This window comes from Puntigrus tetrazona, chromosome 18 (genome assembly GCF_018831695.1).
Source record: "Puntigrus tetrazona isolate hp1 chromosome 18, ASM1883169v1, whole genome shotgun sequence".
NCBI classification, from domain to species: Eukaryota; Metazoa; Chordata; class Actinopteri; order Cypriniformes; family Cyprinidae; genus Puntigrus; species Puntigrus tetrazona.
Window position 1 is genome coordinate 19,677,891 of NC_056716.1, and position 15,417 is coordinate 19,693,307.

The following is a 15,417-nucleotide window of genomic DNA, read 5'->3' on the forward strand; positions in this document are numbered from 1 at the left end:
TACATTACATACGCCTATTGATGATGCTTGTCATATGGTTATCAATAAAAAAACAATTAAAAAAAAACGAATATTAATAATAAATGAATAAACAGAGTGAGGAATAGAGGAAATATTGATGACAATCGTGCAAATAGATATAAAAAAAGGAACCAATCACAATTAAGTATGCAAATATCACAATGACATCATCAGCATCGGCTACACTGTGAATGCTGAACGTTTCATTATAACATAACTTTCTCACAACACAGTTTATACCAAAAATAAACTGCACGTCTAAATCGTTAGGTCTATACATTAAGAAGTTCAGACTAAATTAATTGCAAAATTTCTGTGGTTTATAATTGAGGGGAAAAAAACGCTATAAAAAGAAACAATGCGAGCTACAAAAGTATGCTCTTGAACTATCGCTCCTTTCAGAGATCTGTACCTGTGATGGGCCACTCTCCCATGATGCATTGCAGTCAATCCCCCAGACCACGGTGCAGCACTGACACCTGCAGGAGAGGTATACTACGTCAAAAAACAGCCTCTCTCTCCTCCTCTCTCTCTCTCTCTCCCAAAAGGACAAGTGCACAGTGTGATCCAGGGCACAGTGGGTCGCCTTTCTTCCTAATTAATATGCACAGCAAGGATGAGCTGGCAGAATCCAATCAACACTGAAAGAGAGCAGAGAGAGAGAGAGAGAGAGGGAGCGTAAACGCACACATGCACACAAATACATACAATCACTTACATGCACAAACCAAATTGATTTTCTCAGGAAGATCTCTGCAAGCCAGCCATTAACTGCGCATATGCATATATGTAAATGTGATTGGCGGTATGATTGTATCTTAGTGCACGCTGCATCGCTGCACTTCTTGCTAGACTAGAGTGTTAATGTTGTCATGGTTACCACGGTGAGTGACAGATCTTATAGCCCCTCCCCGGTGAAGTGACACTCTAGGTGTCTTCAAGACCTCTTGCCTGTCTGTCTGTCTGTCTGTGTCGGACTTATACATTTAATGGCATGCAAGTTTTAGGTGAAGAGTGCAGTTTGTGAAAAGTTAAAGCACCGTCTCTTTTGAAAGTCTAGGACATTTCTATTTTTATTTTTCTCTTATTAAAATGTTGACTCTACCAACTTTAACAAACTACGTTGGCATAATATTTATAATATACTCAGTTGCAAGTGGTCTCTAATTTAAATTAATTTAATAAAAAAATAAAAAATACTAATAATTTAAATAAATAATAATAATAATAAATAATTAGAATCAAAATAAAATATAGAATCTACATACCCAATGATAAATGCATTTAAAAACCTGTTATAAATTTAATGGTGCTTAAGTTATAGGTAGGTGAAGTGTACTGTTTTGTTGCTGTTTTTTTTTATTAATAACACAATAATAAAGTCATATAAAAATAATTAAATAATTACAAAATTCCTAAATATTAAAAAAATAAATTGCATTACAAATGTTAAATAATATAATAATAAACAAATAATTACTATTGTATTATTATTAAATAATTTAGTTTATTATTAATAATATTTCCAAACGTTTCTTCTTCTTCTTATTATTATTATTATTATTATACAGGTAGTAAAATAATAATTATACCACTGAATCTTGCAGTTGTGACACTTATACATTTATTTGCAATCAAGATATAAAGGATGCTCTTCTGTAGCCTCATTGAAAGTTGATATTTGTGCAAAGCTGAAACAAAACAAGTTGCATGCTGAGTATCGTGACAGTATAACAAGGCAAGGTGGCTCCGACTTAACATTTCCTTCACGCGAAACCTAAGATTACCTAAAACTCTTTCGCTGCCTTGCAAGTGCTTCTATTCCCTTCAGAAAATGCAAATCTGGCGTTGCACTTCCATAGCAAGGAAGCAAATACAATATTATTATGCACACTGTCATTCTGGTCCTACTGAGTGGGCTGTTTTATGTATGCTGTGTCTTTCACAGAAAGGCATTGATCTGCTACAGCAAGGTTACGGGTGTATAGATTTTACCGGGCGGTTTACAGTACAGCGCCGGACAACTGGCACGGCCCAAAACCGACCTTGTAAACATCCCACATAAAATTCAAGTGGGTTTACAGCATGTATCCACAGCAGGTACCCTGTTTAATTAACCAAATAAACGTATCTTGCATATATCAGTTCAGCGCTTTGCAAGGCAGTGCAACAGGTTTGGCAAGCGCGCTGATTGTTCTGTTCCACAAAGAAAAGGTACACGGCAATGAAAAGGACTCCTTGGGGGATGGAAAATTAACAGACTTTGTTCAATAATCGTTTACCGGGGAGCACAGAACGCTTCTGACCTTTGCTTGCATGCACAGTCCACTTCTGCCCAGATTTATGACACATATATTAACATTCACAACAGATGCATGCGGGAAGAGTCTGTCAGATGCCTCAATCACGAAAATTAGTGAGGCCTGGGTTAAGAATTGCGCTACGTAGAACTCGTTATATGCACTAAACACTAAACTAAATTATACTGTATTTATTGCAACAAAATTTGTTAATATTTTATTAATATTAATATTTTTGTTAGGGGTGGATAATTCATTTTCACATATAGATAACCTTGTCAGGTGCTTTTATTAATGTTTTTAGAATATATGACTGATAATATCACGATGTTTATTTTTGTGGTTTCCAGCCAAAATATAAAAAATTCTTACATCAAGAATTTTCTAGACCAGTAAAAATTTTTGTCTTGTTTTTAGAAAAATAACGTAAAAATCATTTCACGTTTTTGCTTGAAACAAGATAAATAATCTGACAATGGGGTAAACTAAATAATCTTGTTTGAAATAAGATATTTTGCTTACCCCAATGGCAAATTATTCTGCTCGTTCTAATCAAAAAGTCTTTTTTCTGAAAACAAACAATCATTTTTACTTGTCTACAAAATTCTTGATATTTTGGCTGGATACAAGACAAAAAAAAAAATCGAAGCTAAAAAGCATTTTTGCAGTGCATGCGCTGTCCTGTCAGCAATAACCTATCCGTGGGCTTTTTTGATTACAGACAGTGCCGGTGATGCAGCGTTGCCAGATATTGCTATAAACCAAAATTAATCTGCAATATTTCTGCAAAAAAGATAGGAAAGGTATAATTGATCCTATACACTGGAATTCCCAAATTTGACTGAAAATATCACTTGCTCATTTAAAAACCTAATATTTTCATCATGCGCATGACTTTAGAGTCACAGTATGTTTAGCAGCTATACTGTAATGGGCAGAGGAAGAGAGAGAGAGAGAGAGAGAGAGAGTGATGTGTAAGTGTGGCTGTTCTGTAATTGGATCTATAAATCAGGGTGGAGCTCTTTCAGTTGGCTTAATTCAATGTTTTGATCTCTTAATTTCATAGAGTGCCTAAGGACAGAGAACAGCCCGGTGTCAGATGTCAAGTGAAATGCGCAGTGTTTGATCGATTGATCACTTTAGGAGGAGCCAAGGGATGGGATGAGGGTTGCATATGAGAGTTGGTGTTTGCCAGTTTCACCAACAGTGAGAATTTAATCAGTTGACACGTACTGTAGAGTTCTAGGAATGACAACCGAATTTAAATACGGTAGCGAATCCCCAAAATTACAGTTTTGCGTGTGCTCTGAAAATTGCATTGACTAACACCATGGTAAACACAACATGACTTTTTAAGCAACTTTGGACTAATAAACCTATCCGGCTTACTTAAATTAAAAAGCAGGCAGGTGCAGGTCGCTATATTTTTGGTTTTGTGGCTTATTTCCAAGATAAAGCATTTAATAGAAAGATCTGGCAACACTAACGACCTCGTTCTCTGTGATTTCTTGCACGGCACATGCAGAAGAACAACACAACTGTGATACACATTTAAACACGTCATTAAAAGTTAGTCAGAACTTTCAGTAGTTCATTTAGTTGGAGTTACTCAAGTGTTTACTCGAGACAAACTACGACCACATTCAACAACAAAATGTATTTAAATTCATTTGTGAAGATCCAGCTGGATCAGCGATATCTTTATTAACTTATCTGTAAAAAAAAAGATATGAGTTGTATGAGTTTTTAAAGCAATATCAGGCAAGACAGATATTATTAAGGACATGTTATTGCTCACAGGACAGCATATTCAGTAAGAGAAATGCAAAAATAAATATCATGATATTATCTGTCAGAAACATTATCAACGTTTCAAAAACAGTAACATATAGTTAGTAACAGCAGTAGTTACTTTTCACAAATCATGCTAAAAGCATTCATAAGAGCACTAGAAAATATATAAACTATATTGCATTACTGAAAACTGTAACAGTAATATGTATTGTTGCATGATCAATAAATTATCCACATGGCAACTCTTTAGCATTTACTCAGGGAACAAGGTACGTCTTGATTTATTAGTGTTGACAGATCTTGCTAAAAAAAATAATCAGCAAATAAGAATAAGCCCATAATCTAGTTATATCAAAATGCTTATTTTAAAACGTTATCTTGGAAATAAGCCACAAACCAACATACAACAACCAGCACCTGTCTGCTTTAAGACCTGGCTCGCTTTATGAGCTGAGCCCAACCCCGAACAAGCTTAATAAATGCTGCTTATAGTAAATGGACATGGCAACATGTCAAGAGCGCACTCTGCAAAGCAACCATCCAAACATGAAGAAAACATGACAGCTCTGTCAAAGGTGGTTTAGTTAAAAACGCTGTAATATTACTTCACTCAAAAATAGTAGATGTCAAATGTGCGAGACTGCACAACATTGCTGTGGTTACAACAGTCTCCGCCATTGCAATTTCGCAATGCTTCCTTACATACACAAAACAGCAATTTTGTGCATTTGCTCCAGGATTGAACTGCAGCCGTCACTAATGAAATGTGTTTTTGAGTGTGTATAGAACAGTGACTTAAACTTATTGAGTGACAATAAAGCAAACTAAATGAGTTAATAACCAAGCGACTGAGCTTTTGAAAATGTCAGTTGACTTTATACCTATGAGACCTCAAACATAAGTAATTGGCAATTTTTCAATGAAGATGGCTGATGCATCTAATCGAGGAATATAGTTTTACAAAGTCCAGAAATCATGAAGCATCATGCCTAAATGTTAAATATGTTTTTGGAGCTAGCAAAAGGGCTTTTGGGTCTCTCTTGTATGGAAGCCCGTTCTAAGAAAAAAAAAAAAAAGTCAAAATTAGAGATAAAAATCGCAATAGCCTTTTTTTTTCAGTGGTGGAAATTGGCTTCTATAACCTTCTATAATTCTATAAGACACTAAAAGACATAGTAGGGATGAAAAACTTGAGAAATAGAGAGAGAGAGCATGTGATAGAAAGTAAAAAATAATTGTTCGTCATGGAATGAGTGGTCAGTCGCTGTGGAGGCTCTTGTCTCTGCAGAGACTACATTCTCCCAAAAATCATTAAAACAAATAGGGTTAGCACTGTAAACTAAAACTACAGTCATTATTTTATCTTCATCATAAAATCAAAACTAAACACCGTCTATGAAAACAATGAAACCAACAAAAATTCATTCTCATAGTCACTGAACGATTCCTAGCTGACGTTGCTTGACTTTGATTTAAATACTTAAGAATACGTTATGTTCATTCGAACAGATTTCTTAATTCTAACCAACAACATCTACTTCTCATGTACTGCAACTAAGTATTAGTACGAGCCTGAAAGATCGAGCTTAATTAAAACTGCGAAACTATAATAGCCTTGGCTCTTACACGGTGAGATGAGACGGGTATTATAGAGGAGCGTCATAGATTTGAGGCTATGCAGAGCACATATTCTCAAGGTCTTTATTCTGCAGTCATCAGCAGTCTTTCACTCGCTCGCTGTGAGCGTAACGCTGTTACCTTTAGCATAGGTCATTCATAATTCTCTCTGCCACAAACAGGAAGCTAGATTAGCATCACCGTCACCTCCATACCGCAGTAATTCATCAATCAAGTGTATGTTTATGAGATCTGTGGCATATGCAGTAGCATATACATGGCATATAACACGGCATGTTACCTGTATTTGAATGTAGCATTGTGTCGCTTGCTCTCCAATGGATGCCCTTCGGTGAATGGGTGCCATCAGAATGAGTGTCCAAACAGCCAATAAAAGCATCACAGTAATACTCAAGCAACGCATACCACTCCAGTCCATCAGTTAACATCTTGTCAAGTGAAAGGCCGCAAGTTTGTGAGAAACAAATCTATCATTAAGGTGAAAACCTAACCTTAAACGTATTTGTTCAGAACTGTGTTGAACCGTTTTTTTGCATATAAATGCGTTTGATCTGTTTTTTAACTTGAGAAAGCAATAGAGGACTGATGATTATGGATTTGTTTCTTACAAATATGCAGCTTTTTGCTACACAGTTGATGGACTGGAGTTCTGTGGATTATTGTGATGTTTCTATCATCCTGACGGCACCCATTTACTGCAAATGATTCACTGGTGAGCAGGTAACGGAATCCTAAATTTACAAAAAAAACATTTACATCTCGGACAGTACAAACTTTCATTTTTGGGTTGTGACCACATGTGTTTTACTCTTTAAACAGATTAATTTTTATATATATTTATGCGAAAAACAATGAAATTCGCAATATACCAAAATGACTCGAAATAGCGGGAAATACTATAATTAGAGCTCATAAGTGAGCTAAAATGTTAGTTGTTTCAAAGTGGTTCTGCTAAACTTTCCTTTTGTGCTCAGTTTTGTAATGAGTAGATGATGACAGAATTTCGATTTCTGGGTGAACTGTCCCTTTAAGAAGGAACATGGCACTTTTTCCAGTTTATAAAACCATTAATGCTCCATTAAGTTTCTCCTTTTCTTAACATGATTTTTCTCAATCTCGCTTTCTTTTTCTTTTCTCGCCCTTTTTTTTTCTGTTTTCTCTTTCCTCATTTGCTCACCCTCTTTTTGGCTCACTTTGATGAAGCCTCATCAAGGCTGAAAACGATTTGTCTTTCTAAATTAGATTAAGCACACTTCACCATGCGCACTTCATACGAGACGTGCCCTTTTCCCGACAGCACATGTCTGAGAAAGAACACAGTTAACAGGAGAGAGTTTTAAGTGCTATGCGTCAGATCAAAAGGCGGCAGGAAGTGTGATTAAGCCCAGCAGGAAGCAGCAGGCATAGATCATGTGAACGCTGCCCTTTCCTGTGCTCACACAGGCATGTGTGTATTAATGGCCTCGGCTTGAATTTAGACGCCCGGCAGAAAGGGCACACATGTAACCGCATATCTTCTCCGGCCTAAGTGAAAGATCCATCAGATGCACAATGGATTTCTCACCGTCTCTGCCCTTTCTGTGGTCGAGAGGATGGAAGAGGTGAGAGATGGATGGAGGAAGAATAATGATAAAGTAGAAATGAACTTGTGGAGGAAGCTCTTGAAACATGCTGGAGGATAATGTGTCTGGGTGAATCTCACAAAAACACATGCAGCTCATACTTCACCCCTCGGGGCCGGTTTGCTTCATAGATGTTTGCAAGCTGTATTTTTCATTAGATACTCATATTTCTAAACAAATATTTAAAAAAAATAAAAAATAGACTGTAATGAGACATGAATAGCATTACATTTAGCAAGGTTATATACACGTTACATTGTCTTTTTTGACGAGTAACAGTCACGCGTAATGGAAAAAAGAAAAACACAAAATGAAGGCATTATATTATAGCGATATTGCATAAACTTATAAATGTATGCCTTTGTGCATTTAATGTGCAATTTTTTTTTGTCCTCAATTTAAAGTGGCCCTATTATGGATTTAATATGGATTAAAAAATGACCTTTCATCCAGTGTATAACAGTTCTAAGTGAATGATTAACATGCTGCAAAGTTTTAAATCTGAAAGTGTGCCGTGTATAAAGTTATTGTCTCTCAAAAGAAAAGAGTAAACTTTGAAACGAGTTGTTTTTTAAAGTCCCAAGCCATTTTATGTTAGCATTAGCATATTGCCCGTCCACTTGTTGGTCTTTTTGATTTGGTCTGAATGAAAATGCTAATTCATTCTTTGCCACTAAGCGCTGCTTTTGGAGCGTTAAAGCTCACGCACTGCTTTAAATGAAACCGACCAATCGCTGGAGGGGTTCGGAAAAATGAAACATTGAATGAATCATTTGGGAGTGGTTGAACAAATAAGGAAAAAATAAATGCATATTATTAAAAAAAGACAGGGTTTTTTGACCGTGCGTGCATGTCAACCTGTTGTTGGGTTTGCTGGGTTCTTGAATATTAATCACGTAGTCAGCGTTCGCTCAAATTGATTTGCTGAAATCAAAGCAGGGACGATAACGGGTGAGCGCCAGCCAATGAGATTGTCTTTTGAGCATTAGTTCCGCCCACTACCAGAGAAATCGGCGGTTCTTAAAAGTTGAAAAAACTTATTTCGACAGGAAAATACAACAAAGAATATAGTTTACATGTAGAGCGTCAAGTCTGAAAGTTATGAAAGACTCTCTTGCTCTATATCTTGTGTGTGTGAGACAAAGCGACGTCGACCCGTGTGCCTTTAAAAGCGAATACACAGCGAATTAAATTCTACCGATACGATAATAAATTATAGTAACACCACATTTTATTGCCAGTAACGGTAACGGGGTTGTAACAGGGATTCATTCATTTGATTACGCGTTACAGATTTATAACACCGTTATTCCCATCACTGCAAATAAGTTCCATAAAAATCTCTTTTTTGGGAGTAAGACCAGGTCATGATTTTGACAGGTTTCTAGAGTGTGAAAAAGTATGCGCACGCACACACATTGTCCTTTTTCAGAACTGTGCGGTCAGGGAGAAGTGTAGGAGCTCTTGGAGAGAGAGAGACTTTGAGTAAGAAGGTAATACAAAGAGACTGCAACATCCATCATACTCAGGTGAGCAGCTAGTGAGATGGAGAGAGAGGGAAGAAGAAGAGACTAGAATAAAGCCACAAAAGCCCAGCAGGACCCTCAGCTCACACGCTTCTCAAATACCCATGCTTTTATCTGTTCAGTTTAGTTGTGGAGCTTACCATGGGAGAGTCGTTTCCATGGCTCCATTTTTTACTGTCATTCCGTCGACACTCGATGCTTCCTTCTGCTTCTCTCTAGGGTTCGGAGGACACGTTTTCAGCGGCACAGATACCTCCTGTAAAGTCCCAAGGACCTAAAGCTGAGAAAACATGACTATATATATGAAAGCAATCACTCGACTATTTGCTTTTACTGTTTTTTTTTTTTTTTTTTTTTTTTTTTTTTTTTTGCTTCTGCTTCGGTGGTCTTGAGAGTGTTCTGCCTGTGGACAATGTTTAATTTGATGGGTGTAGAATTTGGCCGTAAATGTGAACCCGAAAAGAAAACTCGAACAGTCTGCAGTCTCTCGTTTAGGAATAACTCGGTTTTTGAACTCAAACAACTTTAGCTACACTTTACATCGCCACATTTGCATGATTAATAACATTTGTAGATTAATCTTAGACATTTGCTAAAAATGTAGGAGAAAAAAAAAAGATATTTGCATACTGAAATTTTGCATAAGCACATTTTGGGGGGATGTCAAGTGTATTAACTTGCATATTACTACTTTGAAATTATATTTATTGGGAAAGGAACTTCGCAAATACATCTGAATTAATGTTTGTACGTTAAAGAGGAGGGCAGAAAAAGTAAACATTTTTCTTTTTTTATGATAGTTTGTATCTTATTAATAATTAATAAATTGTAATGATGAATAATATTTGTGAAAGAAGTCTCCTATTTAATCAAAAACACAAAACTAGTATTGTAAAATATTTTAGAATTTAAAATCAAGTATTAAAATCCAGTTTTCTTTTTAAATGTGACTTAAAATTTAACTTATTCCTGTGATGCAAAAAGTGTTCACGGTCACTTCATAAGTTCTTCAAAAATAATTTGTACTGATTTGGTGGTCATGAAGCATTTTATTTTTATTAGCATTAATATTATTATGAGTTATGCTTCTTGATATTAAGAGGTTATACTTATATTTGTAGCGTATATATCTGTAATATTAAGTGTAAAGTATAAAATCTATAGTGCCCTATGGTGTGACATAGCAAAAATAAATAAATAAATAAAAACTTGACACAAACAACATGAGAAAAATGTATCTCCTTTCTTAAAGTTACAAATAGCATGAGAGAGGCTTATCTTCAATGCTAGAGGTCACGTTGAGGTCACCATAAGGCACACTGTACTTCAACAGTAACCATATATGAGTGTGTTATATATATATATATATATATATATATATATATATATATATATATATATATATATATATATATATATATATAATATTAGCAATTTTTAATCTTTATTTATGTATGCTACAGTAACTGTTTTAATGTTTTTGGTTAGACTTGTTTGGTTAGACGAAAAATGGCTACAAAACAGTAAAGCAAACAGACAACATTACAAAGCCGCTCTGAATCTCAGTGTTAAATCTCCTGAATCTCTATTTTCGACAGAATCACCACTTGAATCCCAACTGTGACATGTGACCTTCCTGTGATGTGGCCACAACATGCGAGTCTCTCTCCTCATTGGTGATGGCACGCTTGTGCGGATCCTATTAGCTCCAGCAGTAAATCAATTTGAGTGTGAATCCGGGGAGAGAACAGCAGCCGAGTGAAGGGAAGGACGCCGGCGTGCATGTTTATGTGGTTGTGGATGCAGATAAGACAGCGGGCAGCGTATCAAACTCAGTGTGTGTGAAGGGGCTGAGAGCTCAATGTGTCTGGAAGGTGAATACAGCTCAGAGAATTACCTCCGCTGTGGGGTGTGGGCCACTTCTGGATCCTGGACCCTTTGCCCAGAGGTTGCATGTTCGTAGCTCAGGACATGTGAGTGGAGTTGTAGCTTATGATGAACTTATCAGACATGGAAAAATAAGATTACAAATTAAACTGTACAAGCAAAAGTCACCTTGATGATGTTGAAATGCTGTAATTGGTGGCCAGGGCCTTGCTGCTAGATAATATGTTCTGAAAGTGCTGCTGTGTACTAGCTAGAGAATTATGGGTGTGTGTCTATATATATATATATATATATATATATATATATATATATATATATATATATATATATATATATACATACATAAAGCTGTTAAATTAATAATGCTACAAAATAGATGATAGATAATTCATAATGACAAATTACCAGTGTTACCAGGGTTATTATAGCTAAGACCATTTTAAAAAAGTTATTCATTTTTAATTCATTTAAGGAATAAGTAATAAAACCTATTTCAAAAACCTATTCATAGAAACTCTTTCAAAATAGTATGAATAAAACCATGTCATCATCTGAATGATATCAAAATAACACTGATTTTTATGTTAGTTGTAGTCATTATTTTCTTTAAAAGTTTTGTTTCAGAAATCATATTTTGGTTGTCATTTTATTAGTTTAGCTAAAATCAACATATACACTCTAAATATATTGTCTAATATATTTCTAATTCTAACTTGTTTTTAGTTTGAAGTTTGATTTCATTTACGTTTTATTTCAATTACCAAAAATCTAATTTTAAATGTTAAATCAAACATTAAAACACTGGAAAGTGGATTTAAGCAAAGTGGTACTGTAATCTCCATTTAATTTCATTACCAGATAAAAGATTTACCAGAAGAGATATTAAAGAGATCTTAGTCGTGTGTTGTTGTTTTTTTTCTGGCTCTCGATGAACTCATAACACTTTGACGATGCCTATAGAATTCTATTTCTATAATTCAGAAAGGAGCAGCACAACCTTAAACCATCAATGCGTTTGTCTTTTACACATCAAAATAACTTCTCTTTTCCTTTCCGTCCCGAAATCTCGCTGCTACCCATTTCATCATTTCCGTTTTCCTCCTGTTCTCATCTGCGGTCCCCTCGTGTCACATAAACGTCTTTCCTCTGACTCCACCGGAGCTCATTTCACCCCTGACCGCGAGCGGATATGTTCATACGAGTTTTGCCACCATTTCCTTCTGTCTGGAGTTCCTCGTATGCCCTCGCTGTAGCGTGGTACACGGGAGGCGCGTTTAGCCAGCTTGAGCGGGAGTCCACCACAGCACCTGGCTAGTTGTTAGGGAATGTAACGAGAAATGCCAGCGTTCACCAGAAAGATGGAGTGCAGCAGCTCGTGCCTGTGAGGTTGGTCTGTTACGACCCAGTTTGTGGCGGTACACCACCACAGAGGGGCTTCCTGGTGCTACCGTACGCATTTATTCCGCTCTCACGCCATTACAAAATAAGAAAGAGCATAACACAATGCACTATGTCCACGCATGCATCACTCCTCCGGTCTTTTAAATGCAAAGGTCAACACGAAACTGCATCTGTAACCCATTTTATTCTATTAAGCGATGTACTTCAGAGTGAAACATGTACGGTGGTCGATTGTATCCACTGAAAAATCAATTTTGCTTTTGAAAAGTAGATGTTCCAATGAAAAAAGACAGACCGGCGATGTCGGCCAAAGAAGGAAAATAATTGCTGAGGCATATCGGGTTACATTACATAATGTTTTTTTTTGTGGAATAATGTGCTTTTGATGAATTTATAAATATGTTGGAAATACGGTCGATTTTAATTCCGTGTTGGCTTGTCTGCATATGCCACAAAGGTGTGTAAGATCAAATAAAATAAAATGGTAGCGCATGTGATTTCAAGGATGCATTAGTAAATTCTGAAATTGATCTAAATTAAGATTAACAAATGTCGTAGAAGCATTGTTCATTCTTAGGTCATGTTTACTAAAGTTCACCAGTGTTAAATAGTAAAGTGTTACCAATAAAAAAAGAAAAGCAACATTTTGTTGGTGTAAGAAAAGAAATAAAGCATCTAAATAGTTTAGATCTTCTGTTATTAAAACACAGCAGTATTGAGCTCCATTGCGAAGCGACATTCGGTCAATTGATCTATAAAATAGTGAAGACCAAACAAATGAATGCACATAAATTACAATGAAAACATGTCTATTTAAAAACGTCAAATGAAGCACAAAGTGCGAATGTACAACCGTAAGCGTCTCAATATATTTGTTGCCTTTGAATCTAATCTTTTGTCAGATCGTCTGTTATTAAAACACAGCAGTGTCGAGCTCTTTCTCCAATAGGAGCGAAAGCAACATCCAGGCATGGAGAAAACATTCAACCTTCAGGTCCAGCAGGGCACTTTCAATTACAAGAAAGTCCTTCGGACCAGACAGAGAGTGTACAGACAACAAGAACAAGGGGATTATGGGAAGACACAATGGCATTAAAGGTCAAAAGACCATTGGGTGGACAAAGAAAGAGAGACACAGAGAGTGAGACTGTGTGTGACTTTAAGAGTGAACCGTATCTACAAGGAGAAGTCCTACAATAACTTTAAAGCCCATCGGTTTAGAGTAACCAACTAAAAGCAGCAACACTTGAAGTCAACATGCAGTCAAATGTACCTATAAAGTGGTCTAATAGTAATATCTGTCTGTCTGTCGGTCAGTCATACGTGACATATGGGCAGAAACACTGGGGTATATTTGTAGCAATAGCTAAAAATACATTTTCTTTTATATACCGAGAATCGTTAGGAGCAAACATCAATGGAAAGCTTATTTATCCAGCTTTCGGATGATGCATAAATCTCAGTTTTGAAAAAAATGGCACTTATGACTGGTTTTGTGATCGACGGTCACATATGAGTTTCAGGAACCGTTTTATGTTAAGTGTAAGTGTATTTATGCCTGTGTTTATCAATGGAGACAAATTTGAAGTTTACTGTTTCTGTGCCACGTACGCGCTGCTCTGAAGTCATTTATACAGAGGTATTCAATTCAAAGACATTTCCTTCCTAAAAAGCTTCAACGTGTTTTGTAGTCTCAGTTTGAAAGTAGCTTCCTCAACACTTCATCTCAGATAACAGGACTTTCTGACACACACACACACACACACAGAAGCACATGCCATCAACGCTCCATCTGCGTCATTCCCTCGCAGCAAAAGCCAGACTCGCCCGTTCCCTCATTCTGTCTTTTTAAAGTCTCTTTTTACAGAGTGGCCTTTGGAGGTGGCAAAAAACCCATTTGTTTAGGATCTAATCTGTTTTGCCCGCTCGCCGGAAAACAAAGGAATCATTAGAAGACTTTTCCGAACGCAGAAGCGTTTGTTTCCCAAGCATTCTGTAATTCGATTCAACTCCTCAAATAGAGCATGTAATTCATTTAGGGGGAAAACATTGTCCAATTGCAACGGTAAGCCGGTGTGGCGGCGCTTTTGCGTAAACAGAGAGGAAACGGCAGCTTCGCCCGGATCACAGTATTCTCTAATCCGCTCTCACTCATCCACGCAGGATAATTACCAGGCTGAAAGGGACTTCTCTCCACGTTATTTTAAATAATGAGCCACACAATGGCTCAGGGAGAAGCTTTTCTTCGGAGAAACAGCCCAGATATGCCTGCTGAGGTTTCATAAGCAGTCTTCCGGCTCCAGATGAGAACACAGCAGCATGTCTGATCACTGAGAGCTATTACACGAGGAAGCAGGCTTTACTACTTTTCAGAATGAGCTGGCGTGTGGGAGGATGTGTTCACGGCGCCGTAAAAACACACCGCGGCCCTTTAATACCCTTAAAAGGTGTACTACAATTTCAAGTCGAGCATCGCTGCTATTAATGATCGTATTTGGCGTTATGGATTTGAGCAAACGCTTAACCTTCGGTGCTTGTTTTGTGCTTTAGCCTAAGCGCGCGCTGTTTACGGTTTAGATGCAATATTAATACTGAATTCAGCTGATGCGTGGTTACCAATACACTACCGCTTTCTATTCATTGAAGAATCCAGAGGAAAAAATACGGAACATTTTCAACATTGATCACAGAAAGAAATGCTTCTTGAGCAGCAAAATCAGCATATCACAATCATTTCTGAAGGATCATGTGGAGTTATGATGATGAAAATTCAGGAGTCTCGCAGCAATATATTTTTGAATATATTTAAATAGAAAACAGTTAAAGTTGTTCTAACATCTCGCAACGCAAATGCGGCCTTCATTGAAAAAAAATACATTTTACTTTTTGAAAAAATAACAACAAGTAACACTGATTGACTGACATTGTATTTTCTTGCAAACCATACAGTAATATTTATAATTACAGTTTATAGTTTTAATTCAAGTAAAAAAAAAAGTAAAAAAAAATATATATATATATATATATATATATATATATATATATATATATATATATATTATTATTATATATTATATATATATATATATATATATAATTTACAGTGTTGGTGAGAAACATTTAAATGAATTAAAAAGGTTTAATAAAGAAAAGAAAAGTTGTACCAACCCCAAACTTGAACACTAGACTATATATAAGCTATTTTGCATTTTGATTGTCTCATATCCA

At 36.2% G+C, this 15,417-nt stretch overlaps 1 long non-coding RNA gene across 1 annotated transcript in view; it reads right to left on the reverse strand.

Moving 5' to 3' along the window:
* Positions 1-444: 444 nt before the first annotated feature.
* LOC122323167 overlaps positions 445-15,417 on the reverse strand; it is a 39,501-nt gene continuing 24,528 nt past the window's right edge. The window contains exons 3-4 of the long non-coding RNA XR_006246959.1: positions 9,042-9,181; positions 445-662 (exon numbers count right to left, since the gene is read on the reverse strand). This is a non-coding gene — a long non-coding RNA (uncharacterized LOC122323167). The remainder of the gene's footprint in view (positions 663-9,041; positions 9,182-15,417) is intronic.